Source organism: Fulmarus glacialis, unplaced genomic scaffold, assembly GCF_000690835.1.
Source record: "Fulmarus glacialis isolate BGI_N327 unplaced genomic scaffold, ASM69083v1 scaffold27598, whole genome shotgun sequence".
NCBI lineage: Eukaryota > Metazoa > Chordata > Aves > Procellariiformes > Procellariidae > Fulmarus > Fulmarus glacialis.
This window is the reverse complement of record NW_009229661.1, coordinates 116,788-129,749: the sequence shown is the minus strand read 5'-3', so window position 1 is coordinate 129,749 and position 12,962 is coordinate 116,788.

Sequence of the window (12,962 nt, the reverse complement as noted above, 5' to 3'; positions counted from 1 at the left end):
CAAGCTTTCTATTCCTAGGCTTAGCTTTGCAAAACATTTTGCTGAGATCTTAGACATCTCTGCCCCAAAGAGGTGTTCATTTTAATCCTCACTATCAGAATTTACCTGCTGCTGTTACTCATTGGTAAGTCTTTTCTAGTTTTTCTGCTTGGATCAGCCACTTGGTCAAGGTCTTGGTTGAATCTTATCTATTCAACTAACGGCTAAGATTGTTCTCAGTGGTTCACCACCAAGCTGTCAAGTTGGATCACAGGAGGGCCTGTCAAGGGTTCATGCTACTCAGTATTTTCATTAATAACTTCAGTAATGAAGTAGAGAATGTCAGTTAAATGCCAACCTAAGAAAAGTACAATCGATCTGTAGGGAAGAATTTAGATGTTAAATTAACTTCATGAACTGGAAAAAAAAAAAAAAATCTAATGCAATTCAGTAAAACCACATCCAAATGGAATTATAAAGTGCGCATTCAACTGATTGACACTGATCTTGTCTTTAAAATTGAATTTTTGATCCAGGAGGAAATATCAAGAGGTATCCCAAATGGGATAGTCCTGTGTTTAGTCCATTCCAATTTCCATTAACTAATTATTTGATAGAATAAAAAATACACTAGTAAGATAAATTGTGCTTTTATGCTATGGAACAGCATGTGCAATTCAGCCAACTGTTACTTCTGGATGACTGCAAGCTCTTGAGAATGGTAGGATTACCATTCAAAATTATACTGAAAAATTGTTGAAATAACTCAAATTCAGTAAAATTAAGAAATAAAATACAAAGTAGTTGCACATAAGGAGGAAAAATCGATTGCAGGGAAAGAAACCAAGGAATAACTGCCAAAAACAATATGGCAGAAGAATTACATTGAATCACAAAATAAATATTAGTCACTAGTGCAGTACAAAAAAAGGGCAAATATTTTGAATTTTGTGAACAGAATGTCAAAAGGAAGATAATCTCATTTTACTGACACTGAGGAGCTGGAATATTTTGATCATCTTTAGGAAAGATATAAAGATATCAAGAACTGAGTAAAATCCAGGCAACACATGCTAAGGAATATTACCTGTGAGGAAAGGGTGAAAAAATTTAGTTTGTTTGGCTTAGCAAAGATAAGAAGGTGAGTCATGATAGCAATCTCTTCACATGTAAAATGAGTCTGTAATCTAGACTCCAGTCTTGTTCACAAAGTTTGGAATAAGAAGTAATCAGCTTATTTTATATCGGAAGTATAAACAACATATTAAGAAGAACTTGCTTTCTTGGAGGATAGCTGGCATTGGACCCAGAATGCTTAGCGATGTTGTGGAAGAAACATCCTTGGTAATTTTTAAAAGCAGGTAGTTTAGACATACTGGTCCTGCCTCAGAGCATGGGTGTGAACTTGATGACTTTAGATTTCACTTTCAGCCTTAATTTTTATATAATTCACATGAAAACAGATACCCTCTAGATAGGAGTAATCATTATTTAAGAATCCCACCAGTTAACCTATTAGATTAGTGTTTCGCTTTTTGTTGGAATTGATACTGGAATTAGCTTCTATTTTTGCAGTTTTATTTCCAGCACTTAGCAAATCCAGGAGCTCCTGCTTGGCCTTCACAAAGGGACAGTACTCACACATTTCAGTTATACACGTATGTTTTGTTTGTGTTTAAGATTTTCACAAGCTTTCACTTAATGCATCCGCTTCTGATTTTGTTTGCAATATTTTAATATCTGAATAATGGAAATGCCATAAGAATATCAGATGTTGCATTTGGTGGCCCTGAGGAAAAAATGTGAATGCAAACACTGAGGTGTTTGGAAGTTTTGTGAATTCAATTTACTTATTTGTGATATTTGTGTACAGGTCCAAATGTTCATGGCAATATCCGCAGTTCAGCAAAGTGTTTCTGATTAGAGTTTTAAGAACGTTTTTACTACTTTTGTTTATTTTGAAACAATTTTCTATTTTATGTGTCACTTACTGCATTGTTGAACTTCAAAAGTATATTTTATTCCAAAGAAAAAGCGGTGATAGCAAGTTACAGATGACACAACCTGGAACTTTACTGACACATATTTTTATCTGTACATGTTATCATTCAGAAGTTGAACTTTAAAAAACTTTGTAGAATGGCTATTCCAGAATTTAATTTACTACTTACTAGTGTGTCAAGATTTTTCCATTAACTGAAATAGAAATAAGCATATGGCATTGCAGTTGGAATAAAGAACGTTTAACTGTCATAGCTGCAAAACCAGAACTGATCCTGTTGAATGCTACATTATTTTATAATGCTCAAAGAAGTCTGTGGCCCCATAAAATACACCAAGTTGCTAAAACATCATTCTTACATATACATGGCTAATAGAATGTCCATAATAATGAGTAAAGGTTAAGGAAGGTGAAAGAATTACAGTGCCATGTGACATCATAACAAAATCAAAGCTTGCATTTCAATGAGAAGTATTATTTAGTAAGTGGCAAACTAGGATGATTCAATCAGCCTGCGAACAAGAACAGCATTTACTTGTCTTCTTCATTTAGGTCATTTTTGTTTAACCAAGAAAGACTTTTCCTTTTGGTATTGTCTTTTGCAGCACCTTGTGGGATCTTTCCCACCACACTGCTTCCTCTGAATTGCATAATTGACCAGAAAAGAGATCCAAGCTACCAAGTGGAAAAAGCCTGAACTACATAGTCATCCACTTCTGTAACTCGTTTCTCCCTCATTTTCTCTCCTTTTCTGTCCTTCTGGTGTTTTTTTTTTTTTGCTTTTTCTCTTTTCTCTTCTCTTCCACATGGAAAAGAATGAGTTACTGTAGCTTTCCCTCAAACACGACTTAAACTAGAGGCAATTTAAGTGCTGAGTAATGCCTCAGTTCTTAGGTGCTTAAATTCATCCTGAGACTGTGACTGCTGTATGTGCTTAATTTTATGTCATGAATTTAAATCAATGAACTATTCAGGGTATTAATGTACGTGTAGTGTCTTATTCATAATATGAGTGAAATCAAGACGTTCAGGGATTAGATATGTCTGTTTGTAAAAAAGGGGGTTGTAGTTACTACACAATAACAAAGTCACTGCTCAATTAATGACTTAACTGATGTTTCTGTATTCTGTATCCATCTTAGCTTCAGACAGCTGTTTGCAGGTATAACTGTTACTGTGAAATACCTGACTGGAGCCAAAGAATAAATTAGGTAGAGGTAAACTGCCAACAGTTGCTTTTTTAAATTAAACTGGTCCTTATAGACGTGGAGGTCAATAAAGCATTGCAGGATGCAGGATAAGGGATGCGGGAGTTTCCCATCGGAAGAAAAGTTCCACTCTCTTCTTTTGCAGTGCTTAATTTCAGTAGTAGTCACAATAAAACTGTTAAATTTTTTAAACACAGACAAACGGAAAATGTTGTAGCCAGATTTACCTCACAATGGATTTCCATGTATGTATAGGACATGTTTGGTTTGTGCTAAAGTCAGATGATGTGTATGTAACAAAGAAATGAATGTAAGTAAAGGCTGGCATTAGGAAAAAGCTTGTTCCATTTGTCAAGCAACGAGTTGCTAAAGAAAGCCTGTATTTTAATATATTTGCTAAAACAAAATCTTAAGGAGACCTGTCACATTTTCTGTAACAGGTCTTTCCAATTTGTATTTTTGCCTCTAATGCATTGAATAATTTTCTTTGTCAGTTCTCTCACCTTCAGGAAAATCTGCAGACATGTTTCTCACAAATTTGGCATGATCTAACTGAATGAATGTTTTTCTTGACAATAGTAGGGAGGTTTGTTATGTCTTTGTAAAAGTTAAATCCTGAAGAAGATAGACCTATAATCCTGCTTTTACTTGAATTCTGAAGTTGAGCTAACCTAAATCTCCCACATGCAAATGAAACTAAGTCTGATTATTGTTACAAATTTGCATGAAATATTTCTTGCATTCTGACAGAGGCAGTACAGGGTTCCCTATTTTCACTTCTAAATTCAAATTTGTTTGAATGAAAAAAAAATTGTAGCGTTATCTGGAATGTACTTCCCTGCCTATGAAAAGTGTGGAAAAAACCATTTTTGTGAATATGTCCAGTTTTAAGTTTTGCTTAGGGGAAAAAAAAAATCATTATTTTTGCAGCTGAAAAATGAAGTATTTTCATTTCAATTATGTGCTGGATTGGTAGTTTCTCTGTAGCTACGTTGGACAGACTGGCAAGAGATCAATACATCTGAGGTATTGATATAATGTATTCAATAATGTATAATGTATTTGATACTTTTCAAAATATTGTTAGTGTTGTCTTTCTCTTTAGGATCCAAAGATTATCATTGTTTTTCTGGGATCAATAGGAATACACTCTATGATTTAGTATTCTCATTATCCTCAAGTTTTTTTAAAGAAAACGGAATGGTTTATTTTGTAGGATTTACATTTGCCACATCACATCTAGTAACAATTTACATAGAAAGCTTGCAAAAAAAAAAAAAAAAAAAAGAACAAACCTACCAAAAAAAAAAAGCACTCCTGTTTTAACTGCCTTGTCTGTAACATAAAATGACCTAAAGGAAGACGACAGGTAAATGTTGCCTTTGTTCACAGGCTCACAGGCTGGCTTAATCATCCTAGTTTGCCACGGGTTAAATAATACTTCCCCTCATTGAAATGCACGTTTGATAGTTGTAAGTCATTGGAGACTGTGGTCTGTATTTGGCTGAAGTTAAATAATCCATAATAATAGGTACGAGAAGCAAGGAGCATTTCTTCACCAGCATTTTTTCCATGCTGTGGGACTCCTCTGCGTTTAGGACAGGCATATTAGAAATACATTTTCTGTGCAGAGGTGGTGATAGAGCAGAGCTTCATTTTTTCCTTGGAGACACAATATCGTCCCTACTCCTCACTGAGGATGGTACAATTGCCTCAGTAGCCCGGGGGATGCTGTAGTACTGCAGGGATGGTTGTAGTTTGGGCTACAAGAACAACAGATTAGGGGTGACTTCTCAAGATTTATCACTTATCGTTGGCTCACACTTTAATGCTTTATTTCGAGTCTTTGAGAGTTGAAAGACTGTCATTTTAAGAAAACACAAAACTGAGAGCCAGATTTAATCCCAAGAGCTAAGGCCACAAGCACAGGCTTGTACTGTCAAAGACTTAATCAGAGCCAGCAGCTGGTCAGGAAGCTTTAATTTAGTATGTGCATTTTCTGATGCCCACTAGTTGAAAACTCATTCATTTCTATGGGTGGTCCACTGCACTGTGAGGCTGACATATTGCGTGGTTTTTTCCTTCATCAAAAGGATACAAGTCTTCTTACTACTTGTAACAACATTACATTTTGTTATAGTGTCACAAGCATGTATTATGTCTGCATAAGGAGCTCTTAAAGAGAGAAGCCTTGCTTCTTAAATATTGCATGCATGTATATCTCTTTGGCAGGTCGATGTTTGTTTGGAAATAAGTCCTTTTGATACTGCATTTAATTCTAACTTCTTTCTCCATATCCAGTGAATCCATTTAGATGCTTTCACTAAAGGATTCAGATACCTGACAATTCTATTTCATTAGCTTTTGATGCTGGTACTGTGCTTTTAAAAGGAAGCTTTCCAAAAGAAAAATTAGTTCAACGGAAAGACTCTAAACTTACCATTCTGCCAAGGTGTTGAACTTCTGTTTTCTGAAGAGTGCCAAACATCAAATTGGCAGAGTATCTTGGGGCTTTTGTTTTTGAAGGTGAAGGGGGAAATTTTAGTCCAAAATATGTTTCAAAATGGTGAAATATGTAGTATGTTTTTAAAGTATTTGAAGATGCAGATCCAACTCAAATCTCAATGTATATCTGATTTTTATGAGCTCCATTGATACCATTAGATTAGCTGATTAATTTCATACTTATTTTCCTAGCTTTGTGTTGACAAATCCAACCATTCGGAATTAAGATCCACAGTCTGGACAATGGTTTATAAATAATGTGTGTTTTTAACTGCATTGCAGGGAAGGTACATACTCATTTTTGTCTGACATGAACTTCGGACGTCTTTTCAGTTTTCTGAAAAGAAACTAATGGAAAGCTGAGATTCTTGTGAATGCAGGAGCTGGAAATTGAAAAAAAAAAGAACTTTGGAACTTGAGATTAAATCCTGAAATCTTAACAGCATTGCTGTCCTGGCTCTGCTTTGCTGCTCTTTGACAGTCCTGGCTCGGAGGAAAAATACTTGCCTTCTTCATATCCATTTAATTCTTTTCTATCTGTTCAGGCAGCTACAAGCTTGGTGATTACACCCAGTGATGCTGATGGTACTCATTTTCAGGAGGAGTTAGGAGACAGTCACTGAAATGCCATCAGATGACAAAAACTTTGCATGTGGCTTCTTTCTCCCTTAAACTACCGAGAATCAGAGGAGTCTCCAGCAAAGTTAGCTGAATACAGCTCCTGTTTGTGAGAGTAGAAATAGGATCAAAGTCTGGCATGGCTGCCTCACGCATTATGGCCATGCCGTCATGATGAGCAACACTAGTGCAGACTCAGCCACAGAGGTGTTCAGGCCGAACGCTGTCTGCAGTGTCACAGTCTAACTTTGAAGTGGCTCTACTGATTAAGCTGTTCTGCAACTTCTAAGGGTTCCTCAACTTGTGTCTGATAAAATTTATCTGAAAAGTGTTTTAAAAGCTTCTCTCAATAACTAACTCTGAACTCAGTCACCAGGCTTAAAATGTTGGTCTGACTTCTGTAAATTTGGTGGTTTGAAACTAGCTCAGAGAAGACAACAAGACTTTTGTTATGAGCAGGGCAAGTCTTTATATGTGGTTTACAGTTCATATGTTTGTTTTTAAGTCAGGATAGTGTGAACTCTTAAAAATAAACAAAGAAGACAGCAAAATTCCACCACTTAAAAATCAGCCTTAAAATGGTAAACACTGGTAAACAAAGCTGAGAATAATCAGTAGGGAAAATAATTTGTGGTTTAAAGAAAAATAAGCTTCTGATCCTACCAGTAAACACCTGTTCAATTTTATGCATGCTTGGTCTACTGATTGCTGGGGGGTTACAATTTCAAAGCAAGACTGAACTAGTTGAAGCGCAAGTTTGAGAACGCTTCAGCAGAAAGGTGGTCTGCAGGACAAAAGAAAAGCTTTTAGAGCAAGAAACAAATTTGAGCAGAAAGAAGAGTACTTGAACTATTTTTCTTGCATCCAAGCATGAGCAATATCAAGCCTGTGTTTATTAAGTATGGCTTATATAGCTTTTCATGCTGAAATAATTTTAAACTAAACATAAAAACTGCCAACCTGAGAATATCACCTGAGTGTAAAGGCAGAGAAGTTGAGATGAGTTGCGGCTAAGTAGGAAGACTGTGGCATGCACTCACAGGAACTGTGTTGGCAGGAAATAGTCTATTAAAAAAAAAAAGGAATCAGGTGGCCAACTGTTTTCTTAGGAAAAAGTTGGCAGGAAAACACCCTTGTATAAAAAAAACGAGTACAAATAAAGTGGAAAAGCTTACTTTAGTGCTTCCTTTTTTTTCCACCCTTGAGAAAGAGAATAGTTATCAACATTTTGACTTGCTTCAAAAACAGGCAGCCTGGCTGGCGGCCATAGGTAGCCCTGCTGTGAAAACATTTTTGAGGCTGATACTAATACTTCATGGCAACCATTACCATCCGGCAAGAAGCACTCTACAGAAGGTTAACACAGTAACTGTTTTATTGCTGACGTGTTTCAATTATTTTAAGCAAGCATGTTTTCTATAAGATATAAAATAAACAGATGAATAGAGATGATACAGATAAAAGAAGCAAGCCATATTGCAAAGCCATCTCGTACAGCCTATTAATAAAGAAAAACAAAGAGTGTAAAACTGTTGCAGGAAAAGTAGTTTATTATAAGAAATTGTCAGTAGTCTTACATCCAGATGTCTCCGATTTTATTTACTATTTTGCTAAAACCAGGTGTTCAGTATTATTTCAGCTTGTTCCTCCATTGTTTGGTACTCTGAACAGTTTATCATCTTGCCTGGGACCTCTGCGTAATACTTCAGTGGACTTCTGGTTTGACAACCAATGTCAACATTGCTTTAGAATCTCAGGCTTCATTTATCACTTGCTGTAATTCTTTACACCAACTGATAAACTTACTGGGGTGTAAACTTATTCAGGTATATTTTTTATTCATACAGGTTTTTTAAGCCAATTGAATTCTCCCAGAAAGGAGCATGTGCCCTCTTCTGTAATGATAAACTGCATCCAGAGGTTGTGATCTTCTGAAGCAGAATTTTCTTCTTTTGGTTTATTCATGTTCCAGGCAGATTCTTTGGTCTACATGAAGAATATAATCTAACATAACTTCTAATTACTGCTTTCACAAGGCCCTAGAGTGTACCAGCATCCATTTTATTATAAACATTAACTGAAAAACATTTTGCTATTTTCCCTTGAGGAAAGTAACAAGTTCTTTTTTTGCTAATAAAAAATGTCTCTTCCATCTGTTTTATGATTAATCCTTGACCGAATTCTTCCCAGCACTAGAAACACGGAAACCAGATCATAGTACAGTCTTGCAGCTTCACAACCACCTGGTATGCCATATCACAAGTACATAGCTTAAATATAAATGACATTTATATTGGCAAACATTCTACCAGGAGAATTGATGATAACTAATGTAGCAGCTACTGGAAGTTTTTGTTATTTTTTCATGAGATATTCCTTATTTTCCCTTAAAACATGTCCAAGCATAGTAGGACAAAGTGGGTAAAATTAATTTCATACATTTAGTAAATAAATAAAATTAAATTAATTTCATAGCTGACATATTTTCTGAATATGTACTTTCTAAGAATATTTTCTAAGTGTTTTTTACTGTTGTACTGGCTAAGGATCAGCTAGATATCTTACCAAGGGGATGCACCGTATTGTAAGCATAGTAGATCTGTAGGGTTTATGGGCTTTTTGAGTTTTGAGAGTTGCTTGTTATGTTTTCTTTAATGAAAATATCTGACATAAAAAATACTAACAGATTTACTCGCAGAATTTCAGGCTGTGCCACGTAACTTGAATTTCCTTCTTGGCTAGTAAACCAAACATTTTTGTTAATGCTTATTGCCAGTAATGTAGGGGTTAAACTTGTGAGATGCAGAAGGTTAAGCTGTAGGTTCAAGTTCTGCCTCCTCTGGCCTGGGAGGTAACTTGTGTGTGGTGAGGAAATGTGGCATTCAAAACATCTACTGTGGTCCAGTTTCATTGGAGATACACAACTTCTCTCTAAGTATGTAACACTGTCTGCATCCCCTAAATGGGATTTAGACTGTAACTTTGCTACAGGCTTCCGGGACAAACAAGAGCTATGTTACCCCCAAGCACAGTGTCTCCAATTCCTCCTTCATGCAGCAGTGAAGCAATCTGCAACTGCTGTGTCACTGAGAGAGACAGCTTTCTCCGTATCAGCCTGCCTGTGCTCCCACAGCCCCTCACTGGAGTCACAGCGTTGAAGCCTCTCTTTCCACGCTGCCATGACAGAGGAAGGATGAAGAACATCACCCCTCTAGAGGCTGTTCTCCTTGCTGAGTTGCAGGCTGCAGTAGAAAGGACTCATAATTTGGCATCCCTTTCTTAAGTCACTGTGCAGGCTGTAATACAGGTTTGAAAAGTGACCCCAGTGACTAGTACACCTGAGCTAAAAATCCTGTTTCTTGATGCATGAGTGCCTATGACCAGGCACCTAATCCTATTTTACAAGAAAAATGGAGAAATGATGTGATACTCCTGCTGGCCTAAGGAAAACTGTTGTTAACATGTGTTATGATTCCTTGAATTGAGGTGAGTCTATCCTGGAAACTTCAGCAGAGTTCCAAGTGTCATCCTAGGTAACAGTGGTTTCTTTCCAAGATGCTTATTCGTCTGGGTACAGTTGCTATTTGTAAGTGAGTCAGACTAATGTCTCAAAGTCTGGAGGAACCTTCAGTCCTGACACAGGGCAACAGTGTTCACCTTGCTTTATCCTGGTTCGTTTTGGGCAAGGCAGCTCTTGTACTTACTGGTATGACTGAGTTTTAGGCCTAAGTGTCACAGAGATGATACTATTCTTTATGAGGTGGGAATATGTCATGCAGTGGATATTCTGGTATTGGGTGCAGTAGTTTTTAATTCTTCTTCCTTAACATATCCCATACTCACAAGAATATTTTACTGTAAATTAGAATAAATTAGGGGAAATCGATTTGTGATTTAAAGCAGCTGAGGTCTCCCTCAGTGGCAAAGCTCCTGTTCACTTCAGAGAGAGCAGGATCATGTCTTCTTTCAGAGACATGCAGCATATTTCAGTAAGTACACATTACATAACTTGTCCCACATTTCTTTCTCTTTTTAGTATCCCAGTGTTATGAAAATTATGTTCCCATTAATCGTTATAGCTGCTCATCCTTTTCTGTGAAAATAAATTACCCTCTGCTGCCCTTCCTGCACAGGAAAATATTTAAATCAAAACCAAGCATATATACATGATTGGTTCAGGGAAGGGAGTGTCAGCAAATGGGGGCTTTGCTACTGCAGAAGTATGAAACCAGGATTTGTCTCTGTACTCAGTGGATTGCAATGCTGTGTGGTAGTGTCACTTGCCAAATAAGATTTCCCCTTTAGCACATGCATAGCTTCCTTGAATGTCAATGGAAACTGTGTGCATTCATTGCAGGGAGACCTGCAGTTGAGTCTTAAATGTAATATTGAATCCTATAGCCTATTGTGTCATATCTACATCGGAAAACATTTTGGCTGGAAAAGTAGTACTTTCTAGAAAGCACCTATACAACTAGGAAAAACCAGCAGGCCTTTAAATTCCTGTTTAAGATTGTCACCGACTTTATTGAGACTGTTTTTAGAGAGCATTTAAAATCTAGGTGTCTAAAATTACATATGCAGCACCATATTCAGGCAACAAAACAGTGGGCTGATTTTAAGACATGATGGGCATTTATGCATTTTACTGTTCTTGGGTCTCAGCGCTTCTGAAAAGTAAGTCATTTTTATTTACATGCTTTGAACATGGATTTAGTGACTTAACTTATCCAACACTGTAAATATAGAGGCTAGGTTATTTTTAGACTTTACAATGTGATACTGGGCAAAAGGACTTTTGAAACAGAGATTACTGGTTACAAAACCACAAACTTGGACCAACATTTCTCAGTAACTGTCTATTTCTTTTTATTCAGGACATTAATTGGGAAGACTGAGATGGCAAGTTAAAGGCTGGTTGCAGATGATCCTCAGGGTACAGATCCTACATCTAGAGGTCAGTTTTCTCCGGTGAAGAGATCTGAGGGAAATCCACCCTCAGGACAGATTGAATTTTCTTTTAAAGTATATGTAAGAAATGAATTCAGGGTTAGTTGTACGTGGAAAATTAGTTTTTTATTTGCCGCTGAAGAGAGATGAATTTACATTGGTCTTGTGGAAGAGCAGATGTTATATTTTGGAAAATAAATATACAATACAAAAAAGACTGAAAGTTTTAGGGCAAAATAGGTTAATTTCATTCAGACAATGAAGTACTTAAGAATCAAGCTTTTCTGCTGACCTTTTCAATTTTGTGGTGAGAAATGAAATCCTTACATAGTGGAGGTAGCAGAAATTAAGACGTCATCTAAATAAACTCTCTGGTCATCTTCAGCTGACAATCATATGACCAAAGCAAGTAATGTTCCTTTTGCAACCATTAACTATTTGCTGATGTTCTAGTCAATTAAGTGTCAATTAACATCCAGGCTTGTCAAGCAGGGACACCTGGATGTGTTTTAAAAGTTTTCAGAGACTATTTGTTTATTAAAGTAGCAATATGACTATTTACTAGTGAGGTGACACTTCTGGCATTTGTAAAGGTTCTTCCCAAGGTGTTTTTGCATAGGCAGACTCAGTATTAGTAGAGAAGAAGTAGGGTCTGTTGGTTTTGGTTTTTTTCCAGAATCGGAAATGAAATGTAGACCCCATTTTTGAAGTTATAGTCTGGCTGAACTTGTTTTCCGTTTGGTGTTTTCATTATCAAAGAAGCTTAAGTTTACATCTTGTCACAGTTAATTTTGCTGAGGTAAAAGATATGCCTTTGCCCACAACCAAAGCGGTCTCCATGTGAAAATGGAGATTCTTCTTTCAGAAACTAGAGCGCAACTTGAAAAAGATTCAACACCATTGTTGTCACCAAAAAAAAACCCCCAAACAATCAAATTTCATATTTGGGCTTTTTTTTTCCTATCTCACATGTAGGGAACCAATTTCTGCACTCAGTTAGTGGTGCAAATCATTAGCAACCATCTTTAGTGAATTGTCACTAAATGGTACTGATGATGTTGCTGTTCTACTTTGTGACATTTCCAGTGTTTGGGTCCTGGTGATCCCATTAACTTCTGAGTTAATTGGAATATTTCATGGCTGAAATGTAGAAAGCCTGTAGTTGAGCAGATGTTCCTTTTGTAAAGCTAGTGTAAAAGTACTGAATTAGAAGCACCATTTCTTTGTCGCTGTGTCATCAAGATGTGTCATGACCTTATCTTTCAAAAGTTTTAACATTGTTCCCAAACAGCTTTAAAAGGCTCTGCTTGTCAATACTAACCTCATTACATGAAATTGAATACTCTATCATGAGCTTAAGCAAGTCTAAACTTTGAAACTGTAACAGATCACAACTGAAGAAGTGTCACTGTATTATACCCCCCAAATATACCTTTCAGTTTGACCCCTATGAAGTGCAAAATATTGCAGTAGCTTTCATTGTGTAGAGCACATCTAGTATACTACAGTGCAGTTGTTTTGGGGATAGTTTCTAAGTTTGTGATTAATTCGTGGCATTTCTTCCATTTTTTCCTTTAGCTGTTATTAGAGTCATGCACAAAAGATCCCCCAGGCAGCACATTGCCATAGTAAGTACATATTTTAAAGTATTTTTGGAAGATGTACAATAGGTGGGATGCTATTCTTTACCAAGTGTGAGC